The sequence below is a fragment of the Chinchilla lanigera genome, unplaced genomic scaffold, assembly GCF_000276665.1.
Source record: "Chinchilla lanigera isolate Chin_1 unplaced genomic scaffold, ChiLan1.0 scaffold00167, whole genome shotgun sequence".
NCBI lineage: Eukaryota > Metazoa > Chordata > Mammalia > Rodentia > Chinchillidae > Chinchilla > Chinchilla lanigera.
In genome coordinates, this window is record NW_004955568.1 from 1,518,157 (window position 1) to 1,533,710 (window position 15,554).

The 15,554-nt window shown below is 38.9% G+C and overlaps 1 protein-coding gene and 1 pseudogene across 1 annotated transcript in view; one reads left to right on the forward strand and one right to left on the reverse strand.

Moving 5' to 3' along the window:
- The window catches only part of Pde4dip (phosphodiesterase 4D interacting protein), a 225,299-nt gene that overhangs the window by 197,104 nt on the left and 12,641 nt on the right, over positions 1-15,554 (reverse strand). The window lies entirely within an intron of this gene.
- On the forward strand, positions 9,385-15,529 carry LOC102022755 (annotated as a pseudogene).

Consider the following 15,554-nt stretch of genomic DNA (forward strand, 5'->3'; position numbering starts at 1 on the left):
TTTTTTGGTTTTTCTCCGGTACCGGGAACCGAACTCACGACCTTGCGCTTGCCAGGCAGGCGCTTTGCCGCTGAGCTAAATCCCCAGCCCCATTTGTAACTGTATTGTCTGTACTGTTCTTTTGTTGTTTTGTAAAAGGTGGTCTGTCTGTTAATGTTTTCCTACTTTTATTTTTAGAATAAAAAAATAAAAAAAGGATGATAACAAAATGGAATGCATTGGCTGGATTTTTAATTAGAAAAATATTGGATTAGCCAGGCATGGAGGCATATGCCTATAAACCCAGCTCTCTGGGAGGCTGAAGTAGGAGGAATACAAATTGAAGCCCAGTATGGGCAACTTAGCGAGACCCTGGCTGGAAATAATAGAAAACTGAAGCTCACTGCCAAGAACCTGGGTTCAATACTCAGACAAAATATGTATATTTTAATTAAATTTTAGAAAAATATTGCTAAGGACAAGATAGCCATATGATCCTTGCCTTTTTCTTGTATCATATTACCTACCAGCTTATATCTGAAGATAGATTAATAGGTGATGTAGATAGATGGAATATATACACGAAACTAAACTTGATTTTTATTTTTAAAATTAATTAATTTATTTTTGGAGGGAGAGTTGAGACAAGATTTCCCCCCCCCAAAAAAAAGAGACAAGGTCCCACTCTGTAGTCCAGGCTGGCCCTTGAGCTCACTATGTAGCCTAGGCTAGCCTGGAAGACAGGGCAGTCCTCCTGCCTCAGCCTCCTGAGTGCTGGGATTACAGCATGTGCCACCAGTCCCAGCAGCATTGATTTTAAAACTATTTTCCTTTGTAATAAAATTTTAAACCTTCATAGCACAATAAAGTATTGTAGATCCTTCACTAGATTCAGGAATTGTTAACATTCTGCATATTTGTTTTCTGTGTATACACAAGCACACACACAACTATTGCTGTTATTATGATGAGCCACTTGAGAGTAAGATGCAGATTTTTTACCCCAAAATATTTCAGTGTGTATCTCCAAGAATAATTAAAATATTAAATAACAATGGCTATGACCAACCCCCAGGTCAGTTTTTATGACTGTTAAGCAGAATGCTTCACGTCATAATCTGAAGTGTCTGCTGTCAATTATTTAACCACATCAGCAGCTACACTCTTATCAACACTTGGCTCACATCTGCATAACCAAGAGGGCTCATCAACATAAACACTCTCAGAACAAAGGAAAAGGAGACAAGGAAGGCAAATTCTCTCTTTTGCACTTAAAACTACCGGAAGCCAATTTCTTGGCAGTCTAGAACAGCTGTTTTGTCCTTTCTTCCAGCTGGCAAGAGCTAAAAAATATTGAGAAATAGTCTCAAAAAACCTCACCGTAACCAAGAACACATGTTAATGAGGAAACAAAAACCTCACATTGTATACTCACTTTTATTTTCATTTTTATTTTAGCCTACAAAAAATGAAAATAGTGAGTTGTCAAGTTCACTAACAAACATCTGGCCATTCTCGACAAAAGATAATCGAAACTCAACAGTCTTTCATCCTTGCAAAATTCAAGTGAGTATGGTGGACCTAAGTGACTCTCATTCTAACTCATGCTGCTTTGGGAAAAGGACAACATCCAAGATTAACCATTATCATTCCTTTTGATCAAAATGATATTTTAATCAGATAGAGTATTCCATTTGTAGGCTAGCTTGATACAAGTTCAGAAACACTCAAGTTGGCTCTAAATCAGAGCTTGCAGGATATAGAAAAGAATAATTGCAAGCCCTACCTGTTGGCTTTGATTAGTTCTCAGGATAAAGAGGGAGAGAAAACTCAAGGTCAAAATGTCTTGCTGCTGATGGACCAAGTCAATGGGCTCAGCCTTTTGGTTTAACCATAAAGGTACACAGGGCTGGAACGAGGTTGAGGGGAGCAACTACACCTGAGATGAGTTGCCTCACACTCAAGTAATCAAGGTAAACTATATTCTAATACAATGTATTAGAAGATGAAATTAATGGAAAAATCTGTGATGAAGAAAATATCAAAATTCTAAACAACGATCATGCATTTGCTGTACGTTGCTTCCTTCCCCCCAGCCAGGGCCCTGGTTGTCCATTCCCCATGCTTTGCCAAGACCCGAGCCTTAGATGCACCTCTTTCATGTCCTCAAGTACTCTGTTCTGCCTAACCTGTAGCAGCAGCTTTCTGCTGGTGGATTATGAATTGTTGGATAACAAGTAGCACCTCTAAAATACTACAGGGAGCCAGGTGTGGTGCTGTAATCCCAGCGCTCTCGGACGGTGAGGCAGGAGTATTATAAATTCAAGCCTAGCCTGGGCAACTTAGTGATTTAATGAGACCCTGTCTCAAAATAAGAATAAAAGAGCTGAGAATGTAGCTTAGTGTGAAGGCCTTGGATTTAACCGCAGCCCCACCCAACACACACACACGTGCACACACACAGATCCCACAAAGTAAAAGCACTGTCAGAGCCTAGGCCAAGCTCTTCCTCCCTTCCCAGTTTCAAGCCTCCAGTTTGTGTCGAGGGCACTAGGGAGATGGTAGAGCAAGGCTGAAGAGGAGATGGTAGCAAAGGAAAAAGAAAGAGGAACAGGTTACCTCATGAGTCTCCAGTCATGTAACTATAACTCAATTTTCCAAAGCCTGTGGTTTAAGAAAACGAGCTCTAATTTAGATTGAAGAACCTGCTTGCTCAACTCTAAAACCAAACGTGCCTCGCTCTCCTCTCATCACACAGTCAGCAGTGCTCTGTAAGCCAAAGTGGCCGTGCCTCGTTCTCCACGAAGGCTGCAGTGGACTCCAGCGGCTTAGGAAATGTCCAGCCGCTGCCGCTCTATTGGTAATATCCACTCACCACAGTTACCAAACCCGATCTTGCGGCAATAAAAGTCATCTTGAGGCGCCCCCTGCTGGTATAATCTAGTTTACATACATGGGCTGGGATTATTTTGTTTGGCCTTAATTGCTGGGGTTAGTAACAGTTACAAATCTTATTCCCTATGTTGTTACAGCTGGCCTGCTTCATTTACCTGTGGTACATACCAGGCCCCTGTAGATGTGAGGTACTTGCTTTTTCCTTCAGATAGTTTGCCTAGTTCCTAGTGATGAGACTCCCCGGACCTCACTTTCTGTTTCTAGATCTGTATCTGCCTTCCCCGACCTTCTCTCGTCTTGTTCCTTACAACTTACAATCCCCGACCCCATGCTTTTTTAAAACTTACCCTCTCGGTAGAACCTCAGCCTGGAGAGCTGAACCACTACCCAAGTCTTTGACTATCCCTTTCCCTAGGGACTGATTTGACTTCCAGTGTTCTTTCATTTAAGTATATATAGCCTAGGGCCCAGTCCAGTTGACAGCAGGACTCTAGCTCTTTAGCTCAGCTTTATATGGGGCATCACTTCTGGTCCTCTCTGACATCCAATTTTGCGTACGAGCTATAGTGAGCACTGTGGTGGGAGAACAGGATAAAGAGAAGGCAGAGCTGAGGGCAGCTGAGATATAGGGGGTAGAACATATAAACTCCTTTAACGTCTCCCAGGGCTGTCTCAAGGATGGACGAACAAGTAGAGCCTGAGATTCTTACTGTTCTGAGGATTCAGTAAGAATCTTTAAGTAGGTTTACATACCCTGGTATGGTCCTCAGCTCCTCTCCTGTTACACCCCACCTGGGATTTTGTGCTTAGTTGGTGCTGACCTTGCTCCAGAAGAAGAAGGAAGAAATCAATTCCACTGTTTCTCTACTTTTCAGGAGCTTAGAGTGATGCAGACTGTAGGGCCCCCAATGATATCTGGTAATCAGACCTTTATACAATCCCCTCCCCTTGAATCCAGGATGGATCTAATGACTCACTTCTAATGAACAGAGTAAGGCAGAAGTGAGGGAATGTCACCTCCAAGATTGGGCTTAACTGTGGCTTCTTTCTTGAGCACGTTTGCTCTCTTTTTCTTAGATAATTGTGCTGGGAGAAGTAAGCTCCCATGTTGTAAGTATACCTGTGGTGTGCAGGGGAACTCAGTCCAACAGCCTTTAAGCAACCAGAGCCTGCTGACACTCACATGAGTAAGCCTAGAAGTGGATCTTTCAGTCTCTACCAACTCCTGAGATGACTGTCGTCCCAGACAACTACTTGCCTGTAACCTTATAAGACACCAATGGAATCTAGCTAAGCACCTCCAAGATTCCTGATCCTGAGAAACTGCAACTCACTAAATATTTGTAGTTTTCAATTACTAAACTTTGGCCTAATCTGCTTTGCAGCAATAGCAATAATAACTAGTATATCATGACTCTCCCTTTTGATCCAAGATTATGGGTAGAGGTGGAGATCTCTCATAAAGAAACTATTATTCCCTCTAATGTAAAGAAGGACAAAAAAGTCAGAATAGTTATTTGGCTAAACATGGGAAATTATATTTATGGTGAAACTTAAGGATATGAAAATAGCATCTTTAAAAGATTATCCTGCAGAATATAAGCCTTATGCATGTTTTCTCCAAAATGTATTTTTAGTTACTACCAGGAATACTTTTCCTTAGAAGATATGCACTGTCCATGAAAACATTTCTTCCTGAAATTACAGCACAGCTGTACATGCTAGTTGCAATATTTAGTTGGGGATTTCAAAGTGAAGATTTACATAGTCACAAGATGGTAAAGATTGGACTGTTATGGAGATATAAAGAATGCTAAAATTAGTATAGTTTCTGTCAGTGCACTGAGGTCACTTGTTTAGATTAACATTTCTTGCATTATTCCTTCTTTCTCTGAGGTAGTGCTGTAAGGTTAGCTATGAGATTGGGTGAACACACACGGTGGACAGAACTCTGAGTGTCTGTGCCTATTGTTCTGCCAGAGAGCCCAGCTTGCTTTAAGTCTCTGTTATTTGAACCATGTCCCAGATTTTCCTTTGAAATGTGCAGTTCACCCATTTTTATCAACCTGATTACAGAGCTCTCTCATGATTTCTTTATAGATTTTTGCTCATGTCCAGGTACAGATCCTTTTATTTTAAACAGGTCATTCATTTCTCTGTGCTGACCTTCAGTAGTTTTGTCATATAAATTAGATAGCAAGTCCCTCAAGGTCAGATTTAGACATATACCTTATTATTTTAAAATAGATGACATTTTACACTTAATACTAATTTGGAGACCAGACCATTTTTAGCCAAGTTCTAGCAAAGGATTTTGCCTTATAGTTTGTTTTGATTTACTTATAGCTATGTTTTGATTTATTTTTAAGGAAAAGCAAACTTGGTGTTGTTGCAAGAAAATATTTTAAAAACATACCAGGTAGATGAAAATAATTACTGTCATGCACGTGAAACAGGAATGGAGCACCTGCAAATTAAGTACAACCTATACTACTGTGTAACTGCGTGACTTTCTCTGACTATTTAGCCTTTCTATACAATTCAGGACAAAAAATAGCATCTTTCTCACAGGGCTATAGTGATGATTAAATGATATTATGCTTCTGAAGTGTTTAAGTTTGGCTCTGGCACATAACATGTCTTCAGTAAATACTAATGCAAGTTTGTACAAGTTTGTAGATGTACCCATGGTGATAACTGATAACATTGGTGCCACAGAATGTCACGAATTACAATATAAAACCATTACATAATTCTGTTTGGAACTCCTGTGAGATTTAGTATGAATTACCTGTACTTATGACGCTGTGCTGGAAAATAAGACTCAGCAAACAGGTAATTTAAAGAGGTTGGATGGGGCTGGGGATTTAGCTCAGTGGCACAGTGCCTGCCCAGCAAGCACAAGGTCATGAGTTCGATTCCCACTACCAGAAAAAAACAAAACAAAAAAATAATAGTAAAGAGGTTGGAGTGCACTGAGAGAATACCTTCACTACATCTGCTAACATCCTCCCACCATGAACACGATCACCATTTGATCTCCATATGTAACCTTTTGTAAAGATGTTTTATATAGAGGGTCCTCTCCATTAGAATGATATCTATCCCATATGACCACTTCCACCCTCGTAATGAGTAGGGACCAATCCTCCATGAAACGAGCTACCATGTTATCTGTTGGAAAGCTGAAGCCTACATTCTCCCCAGGGTCACAACCATTAGAAAAAAGATTGTCTCATCCATGAGGCTCCTGAAGAATCCTGCTTCGACTAGCTTGAGTCAAGGCACTATCTTGAAAACAAATTCCTAAAACTAAGGGGGAAATTAGTCTTTTCAAAAAGTAAATATTTTGTCATCCAGAAGACAACCACTACATTTCAATATTAACTGATTTGTGCTCAGAAGGTATAAATAGATTTTAATATTAACCTAGATCAAATGAAAACGGAAAGACAAATCTGTTCAGAATCATCCAGCACAGTCAAAAGATTTGCTCTTAATTATCTTTTCCATAAGAATTTAGAGGTCAACAAACAGTTCTAGAAGATATTTTCTAGGATGTCTGAAACTGAATTACTTGTCTCACTTCCCTGACACTGATTCTTCTACCATAGGACCTATCTCAGTAACTGACTTTACAAATTGCACTATGACTGACCTAGACACTTGAGAATAAGTCAGCTATCTTTCATTATCCATAGATTATTGGTCCCAGGACAGCCTGCAGATACCAAAGTTTGTAGATGCTCAAGACCCCTACATAAAATGGCATGGTTTTTGCACATAACCTATGCACATGTTCCTATATAATTCATTTTATTTTTCGTATATATTTCAAACACAGGCCTTTTAAAATATTTTATTCAAATTCACACACACACACACACACACACACACACACACACACACACATCTGGTATGTCTTTAGCTGTGCTGTCATAGCTGCCTTAAGGTCCCAAAGTCCTGAAGAATAGATTCAAAATATTTACCTTTGGGGAAGAACCAGAAGTTGCACAGTGCCAGACCCAGTGAATAAGGTGGATAAGGGCACACTGCAATGTTTTTACAACTTATCTTTCTGCTAGATGGCACTGGGCAACAACATGCACTTTTTTAAAAATTTTATTTTATGGAAGAAAGGTAAAACAAAACTTCATAACAAAATAATAGGAGAATAATTATAGTTCATATGTTACATGTTATTAACTTTAAGGTAGTTGCTCAGGGTACAAGATATGGGCATAAAAATTTTCTCCAATCGATGTTAGCACAAATCTTTCTTTTTAATGAACTAAGAAACACTAAGTATAACTGACTTGCATTTTTTTCCTTTGCCCTACCATCCCTTCTCCTTTCACCCATCCTAGTTCTTTTTTCTTTTGAATAATTTCTTCCCATTTCATAATATCTATTATATATTTTAGAAAGTATTTACTCTTTCAGTTTCTCACACCATGGAGACAGTGCAATGTTTACACATGTGAGTCTGATTTCACTTACGAGTATGGTCTCAAGTTGCATCCATTTACCTATAAAACTCTCAAGTTTATCCTTCTTTTATTTTATTTTATGGAAAAACAAAATTTCATAACAAAATAATAGGATAATAACAATAGTTAATACATTACATGTTGTTATCTTTATAGTAGTTGCTCAGGGTACAAGATATGAATGAGTAGTACTCCCATATCTAGCTATAGTAGTACTCTATTGTATAAAAATATATCCTTTTTATCCATTCCTTGGTTGATGGGCATTTGGGTTGTTTCCAAGATTTAGCTATTACAAATTGTGCTGCTATAAACATGGGTGCACATATATCATTGTGGTATGATGTTTTTAATTCTTTTGAGAAGATACCTAGAAGGGGAATAGCTGGGTCAAATGGGACCTCTAGGTTTTTGAAGACTCTCCACACCAATTTCCACAGTGGTTGCACCAGTCTACACTCCCACCAACATTGCAGAAGTGTTCCTTTTTCCCCTCCCTCATTTGCTATTGGTTGCTTTTCTGATGGTAGCCATTCTTTCTGGGTGAGATGGAATCTCAGTGTTATTTTAATTTGCATTTCTTGAATGACTAAAAATATTCTCATTGAATATTTTTTCATGTATTATTTGCCATTTGTATTCCTTCATCAGAGAAGTGCATATTCATCTCAGATACCCATTTTTGGATTGGGTCTTTGAATTTGGGGGGTCTGAGTTTCTCAATTCTTCATATATTCTAGGTAGAAGTCCTTTGTCTGAAGGATAGTTGGCTAAAATTTTCTCCCACTCTGTGGGATTTTTTTTTCCACTTTATTAGTGATTTCTTTTGTTGTGCAAAAGCTTTTTAATCGGATGAGATCCCAGTTAGGTTTTTTGGTTTTGTTTTGTTTGGTTTGGTTTGGTTTGGTTTGTTGTCTTTTTGAGACAGGGTCTCACCATGCAGTTCAGGCTGGCCTTGAGTGCACTATGTAGCCCAGGCTGGTCTCAAATTCCCAATGATCTTCCTGCCTCAGCCTCTTGGAGTGCTTGGATTACAGGCGTGGGCCACCGCACCCAGCTAGATCCCAGATGTTGATTCCTTGAAGTACTTTGTATGCGGTCTGGGTTTTGTCCATGAACTCTCTGCTTACACCTATGTCTTCAAGATTTCTACCTACTTTCTCATCCAGTAGATTTAGTATTTCTGTTTTAATAGTTAGATCTTTGATCCATTTTGACTTTAGTTTAACGCATGGTGATAGACACGGGTCTAATTTTAGTCTTCAGCATGCAGGGAGCCAGTTTTTCCAGCACCATTTATTAAAGAGCCTATCTTTCTTCCAGTGAACATGTTTGGCCCCTTTGGCAAAGATAAGGTGGCTGAGTGTGTTTGTAGTTGTGTCTGTGTCTTCCAATCTGTTCCACCGATCCTCAGGTCTGTTTTTTTGCTGTTGTTTTTTGGGTTTTTTGCCAGTATCATGCTGATTTTATCCAGCAGCTTTGTAGTATAATTTCAAGTCAGGGATTGTGATGCCTCCTGCCTTGCTTTTGTTGCTCAGGATTGCCTTCTCTATTCTGGGTCTCTTCTGGTTCCAGATGAATTTTAGGAATGTTTTCTCTAGCTCTGGAGGAATACTAATGGTATTTTCATCAGGATTGTATTAAATCAGTATAACAATTTTGTTTCCCCTATATTTTAAATCATGCCTTTATTACTTGTAATATCTAGTACTGCATGAAGGATTATTATACAATATTAGTTTTTCATTTGTATTATATTTTCTGGTCTATTGTTTTGTTTTTTAATATTTTCAGCCCATAGTTGGCAGAACTCATAGATATAGAAGACAAGTTGTACTTTTGTTTTGTCCTTTACCTCACTTCCTGTACTCAGTTTATCAACAAGTTCCAAATTATCAAACCTCTGTTCTTTTCCCCATATCCACCATTTCCTGAGTGTAGGCCTCATCACTACTGGCCCCCTGAAGCTCTTGCAACAGCTTCTCGAAGATCCCAACTTTCACTTGGCCGACTTAAACCCATGTCTCACACTGGCTCCACACTCATGATTCACAAAGCTGTAAGTGTGTTGGGGAGGGAGGGAGAGAAGGAAGAGGATAAGGAAGAAGAGGAGGAGTCAGAAAGTGTCTAACTTCTGTGTCTCAGCTGGAGTGACAGAATACAAAATTTTCTTCACATTGTTTATGAATGCAACAGTTTCTTTAATTAGGGGATTCTGTAACTCTGATATAGAGGAGAAACCTAGGGTGCTTTTAAAGAGTGCTAATGGTAGGACCTGAAACCTCAAAAAGTCTGATTGAATTGGTTGAGACTTTAACCTGTACAACAGATAAAAAAAAAAAACAAAAAAAAAAAACCTTCCTTAAATGATTCTAATATATATGTAAGACTGAATACTACTAATTCACAATATGGCCAGAGAAACCCTCCTATTTATAAAAGAAAATATGTAGCACCAGGGTCCATATTTAGCCCTGCTCACACTTGATAGAAATTACTAAGAATTAGACAAAGTATATGAAATAACGATTTTCAGGCACTGGACAACAGGCAATGCAGAACAATGATCCTAGAGAAAAGAGAAATAAACAAAGTAGGCCTTTCACACTGCCTTATTGTACAGTCTGGAAGAGAGTTTGCAGGTGGACAAAGTAGGAGATAAAACCCAGGTAGAGCCTTGAGATCTCAATTAGAGCCTTGTTATCCCAGTTGCAGATCTCATACTGGGATATGAGAAGGCTAAGGAACTAGAGTTCGTTGGGCAGAGTGACAAAAAGAAGAAAAAATTCCACAGACCTGTAGAGGATCCCCCTGAGTATATTGGTATATCAGCATATTGGTAGTACAAAACCACTAAGACTGAGAGAATCAGAAGAAACAGTCCACTTGGCTTATTGTTTTCCCATCCACCAAAGGCAGAAAAGCCTTATAACTCATGGGATACTATGTCAGTACTATTCAGAAGGGTAACAGTAGTGGTAAAAAATTAAACCTGTTTAAAATGCTGCTTTTGATTCACCTAACAAAAATAGAGCTAAATGGATCAAACTTTTCCAACTAACTTAACAGTGATGGAGATTAAAATTCAAGTGTGGTATCATACACCTATAAACTCCGCACTTGGGAGGTTGAGGCAGAAGAATCACTGTGAGTTCAAGGCCAGCCTGGGCTACATTGTGAGTTCAAAGCCAGCCTGAACTACATAGTGAGACTGTCTTTCAAATAACAAAAAAAACTTTAAAAAGAAAATTTTAAAGGGCTGAGCATGGGGGCACATGCCTGTAATCCTAGCACTTGGGAGGCCAAAGCAGGAGGATGGCTGTAAGTTCAAAGCCAGCCTGGGCTACATAGGAAGTTTAAGGCCACACTAAATTACATACTGAGACCTTGTTTCAAACAGCCAAAACAATATAAAAATTTAAAAATAAAGTTCAAGAATATTTATAGAAATATGAAATTACCTGGCACTCAATGGTAAAATGTCCCATGTGTGGCATCTAATAAAATATTAGCAGGCTTGTAAAAAGCAAAACACTACTTAAGGTAAAGTAAAAATATCAATCAATAGAAACATACCCAGAATTGACAGAGACATTAAAATTTAAAAAGTTATTATGGCATTATATATATTCAACCAGGTAGAACAAAGATTAAGAAAATGAAGTAAAATACAAGGAGGTTATAAATTCTGGAGATGACAAAAGATATCTGAGATGAAAAATATGCTGGATGGGATTAGTAGCAGATTACAAGCTGTGGAAGAAAATGTTATTTTTCTTCGGGCCCTCTCTCTTTATCTTTCTGTCACTCTTAACTGTTGGGCACAGAAAAAGCCATGTCCAGCAACTGGATCACAGGGGTCTGAGGCCCAGTTACAAACCTTTCGCTAGCCTCCAGCAGAGTTCCTGAGTATTTACTGCCTGCAGATTATAAAGAGGATGTGGAGGACCCCACCTGATATGGTTGTTTTCATTAACCTAGTGGGAGAGACCCATATTGACCTGAGGACAGGATCATCAACAATATCAACATCTTTTTTCTCAGGGGCCCCTCTAACTACCATAGTTTCTGGAATTTTCCAGAAATAAAGAGCTATAAAAGCCTCAAAATAGGGATTTCACATCACCTTCCTTCCTTTCGCAGAAGCAATCCAAATGAAAAATAACTTAGCTTGCCATTCTGTACTTATCTCTTGCCATTCTTTAGTTCATGCTGGACCTAAGCCATATTCCAATAGTAGATAAGTTGTTCTTTCTTCAGATTGGCAGGGTCAGATCATTCCCAATTTTGAAGGATACAACATAAGGGTTAGGTTGCTGGAATCTGCAAGATGCTTTCCAGGATGTTTTACATGGTGCATTTTGCGGTCTATGGAGAGAGAAGACAAAGTCTGGGGTCCTTCAAGGTTGTGCCCTGTAGAAAAAGACCTGTTGAGTTCACAGTGCACCTCTCATGAGACTTAAGTACTTCCTAAACAGAGATACCTGCTTGATGCTCTGGCCACAGCACTGATGCCTTCTTATTTATTGTTTTTAGCCTTACACCTCTCCACGCCATGGCCCACTGATTTCTTATGCTTTAGTACTTTATGGGAATGGAGGTAGAAACCTCTGAAGGAGTCATTCCTCTCATTACTGGGACTGGAGTGAAGAGAGGATTTTACTTTGGCTCAATTAAAGTCCGGTAATCTATAACAACTTTTTACAGTTCCCCTTACTTCACATCCCAGCAAGGGAACCACAGTATAATCTGACAGTCTTTCCAGCATATTTTCCTATGATGCTTGCAATATGACTTGTTTTTTGGTTTTTTTGTTTTGTTTGGTTTTGTTTGGTTTTTTTTTTGGTTTTTAGACACAGGGTCTTGCTATGTAGTTCAGGCTGGCTTTGCATTCATTATGTAGCTCATGCTGGCCTCAAACCTAAAACAATCCTCCCTGCCTCAGCCTCCTGAGTGCTGGTTTTACAGGCATGTGCTACCACCCCTGGCAACATTTATTCTTAAACTCTTTTGGCTAAATAATGACTGACAGAAGATTTGTTTCTATACACAGAAATGTGGGTGGAAACATTAAAGGACTCAATAGGAGCAGAACCATTACAGGGCCCAGACATTGCAGCTTTAGACTTGTTAGCTTTCACTACTGTAAAGCTATTATGTATACATTCAAATAACATATCTTTATTAGCTTGCTCATGATTTTCACTAGGAGCAAAATCTTTCCTAGAGAAGCTGCCATTTTTTTTTTTTTTTTGAAAGAGATGCTTTAATCTCAGATTGATCTGAGACTAGAATTTTTACAGGCATTTAGCTAGCATGGATAAATTTTTTTTCACAAAGCATGTAACCTTTACTGAAACACTCCAGCAATCATTTTGCTATCACTTCATTTTTTTTTAGGTTTTCAAGTGTAGATTGCCATTAGGAATTGTTTACATATTGACTTATTTATACAACCTCTATTTATATTAGAAACGTGGCTTTCATTGGAAAGATGAAAGAGAATGGCTATGTTGATTTGGCCAGTGGATACAGATGTATCTTGTCAAAAAACCTTTCTCAGCATTATCAAGAACCCACAATGTGGTCACACTGTACATTTTGTCTCTTGGCAAACTCATATTTCTGAGCTTTTGGTTTCTGAAATGTACTCATTTTCAACTGTTCCGTGTACTGGCCTCCATGCTTACTTGAGAGACGAACTGTCTTCTCGTCCAAGCCACACAAGCCAGCCACACAGATTACATATAAGTGGGAATTTGCCTTAACACAGCTATTTTGGTGTTAAGGAAAACTCCAAGTTAAAGTCGCAGAACAATCAAAAGCTATCCTGTTCTGAAGCAGCTCTGGTAAAAGACATTTTCAATTCAAAATGCAAAGGTCATTGAGAGATTTGGTCATCAGGAAATAAGTTTTACTGTACCTGATCTTAGGGTCTTGGAGAGTGTACATATGGAATCTATTGTATATTTTTTAAATTCAGACCTTTCTTCCCCTTCCTCCTTCCCTCCTCTCCTCTACCTTTCCCTTCCCCTCTCCTCCCCTTTTCCCTCCTTCCCCACTTGATCCACCAAAGCCTGCTGAAGTCTAGCTAGTAAGGGAGGAGACAGGAACTCAAGGCACCTCAGAAGCACTGTGGTAGGGGCTGGGCAGCTCAGGGCCCAGCACTGGGTCGGCTTGGGGGTTTGGTGGGATGGCGGAGTCAGCCAGTGATACCAGTGAAGAAGCCAAAAATGGAGCATGTCCAGGCTGACCATGATCTCTTCCTCCAAGCCTTTTAGAAACCACCACAAATCTGTAGATTCTTTTGAACCTGAAATCCCATAGCAACAATATTTTTGCACAGAACTCTTACTTAGGTCTAATCAATATTCCAGAGCACACACGAAAAGGAAAACATTTAAAGTTGCTGACATGTTATCAAAAGTAGAGAAAATGAAAGGAGAGTAAGAATCTTACAGCCTGTCAGCTCACTTGCAGCTTATGTTTACTGGGTTCTTCCACAAAAACGATATGCCATTGTAAAACTCAAAAAACAAACAAAATTCTGTAATCCTGAGTGTCCCGCTTGTCAAAGTTTGCAACACAAAAAAAGAAAGGATGTGGCAAGTTCCCACAGGTAAAAAGTAGCTTCCTTTGAATCCTGATCTCAAACAAAACCTGGAAATTGTCCATCCCTTGAAGTTTCCAGTAATGAATTTGAGCCTACTAACAACCATACGGTAAAGTCTTACTCACTGCAGCTTACAGTGGTCCAGAAGAGAGTTTAATGGGATGATTAATGCAGAAACCAGTAAAAATGATCATGTCAGTGAAGAACTTACAGCCAGAAGAAAAGGAAACCATGAGGATGTGGAAAAAGACATTTGTTACACAAATGACAGTATTTGACAAACAGGCACTTTCAGCTTTTAGATAGGAAATGTGAAGTAGCCATGCAGGAAATGGAAGAATTTCCAAGAACCAAGAAAAGAACAACATGGAAGACAATTGTTGATGGGAAGAGACCACTTCCATTTCTCGGGACCTGCACTGTAGTTCGCTCTTTGTTGGGCAGGAGAAACGAATGATAAGTCTATAGCACCTATTGCCAAGCCTCTGACCATCAGCAAAACAAGTATGGTTCAGTTAAATGTACACAAACTATCACTGTTAAAGAAACATTAACTACAGATCTACGAACAAGAAAAGAAAAAGATACATTGAATGAAAACCGACAAAAATTAAGAATATTTTATTAGTTCTTTTATAACAACATACAAGACAACACACTGAAGCAAGAAATGACCTACATTGCCCTTGGTGCACCCCAAACTGCCACAGACTTTATGGTTCACTCAAGCATTTTAAACTCTGCCATAGTAGATTTATCTTCAATTGTGTTTAGCATCCAAAAGCTGCTAGGATAGATGTTTCTATCAATGAATGCTATGATGGCTCCTATGCAGGAAATTCTCAGGATATTTATCACCAACCTGGATTTGCTTTTAGTTGCAATGGACCAGTAAAGGTAAAACCCATCACGTATATTCTTGCGTGTAGGCCAAAGTCACCAAAAGCAAGCATGTCTGAATTTCTTGAATCTGAAGATGGAGAAGTGGAACAACGACAAACATATGGCAGTGGCCACAATTGTCTATATTTCCTCCATGACATCTGCTGACCTTTCTGTCCTCAAGAAATGGAAGTAGAGAATGAAGTTGAAAAAGATCCTCAATGGCTAAGAGAAAAATGATTACTCAAAGTGAAGAATTTTCTGATGTTAATGAAAAGGGGAAAGAAGTGATAAACTGTGGGATCTCCATGTTATGAGGCATGGGTTTATTGCTGAAAATCAAATGAATCATGCCTGTATACTGTTTGTAGAAAATTATAGACAGAAAATAATTAAGACGAATTTATGTCAAAATATCATGCTTCATCTAGTCAGCATGCATTACTTTCATCTTTTTAGCATCATGTCAATAGATAAAGCTGTTACCAAGCTCTGTGAAATGCAACAAAAATTAGAAAGAGGGCAATCAGCTTCCCCCGCAAGTGAAGAAATGACTGAGGAACAAAGTGGGACAGCAAATGAGTTTAGTGAAATTAACTGAAAAGAAAAAGCTTTGGAAACAGATGGTGCCTCAGGAGTGTCAAAACAGAGAAAAAAACAAAAGCTCTGAAAAGATCTAACACCACGTTACAGAC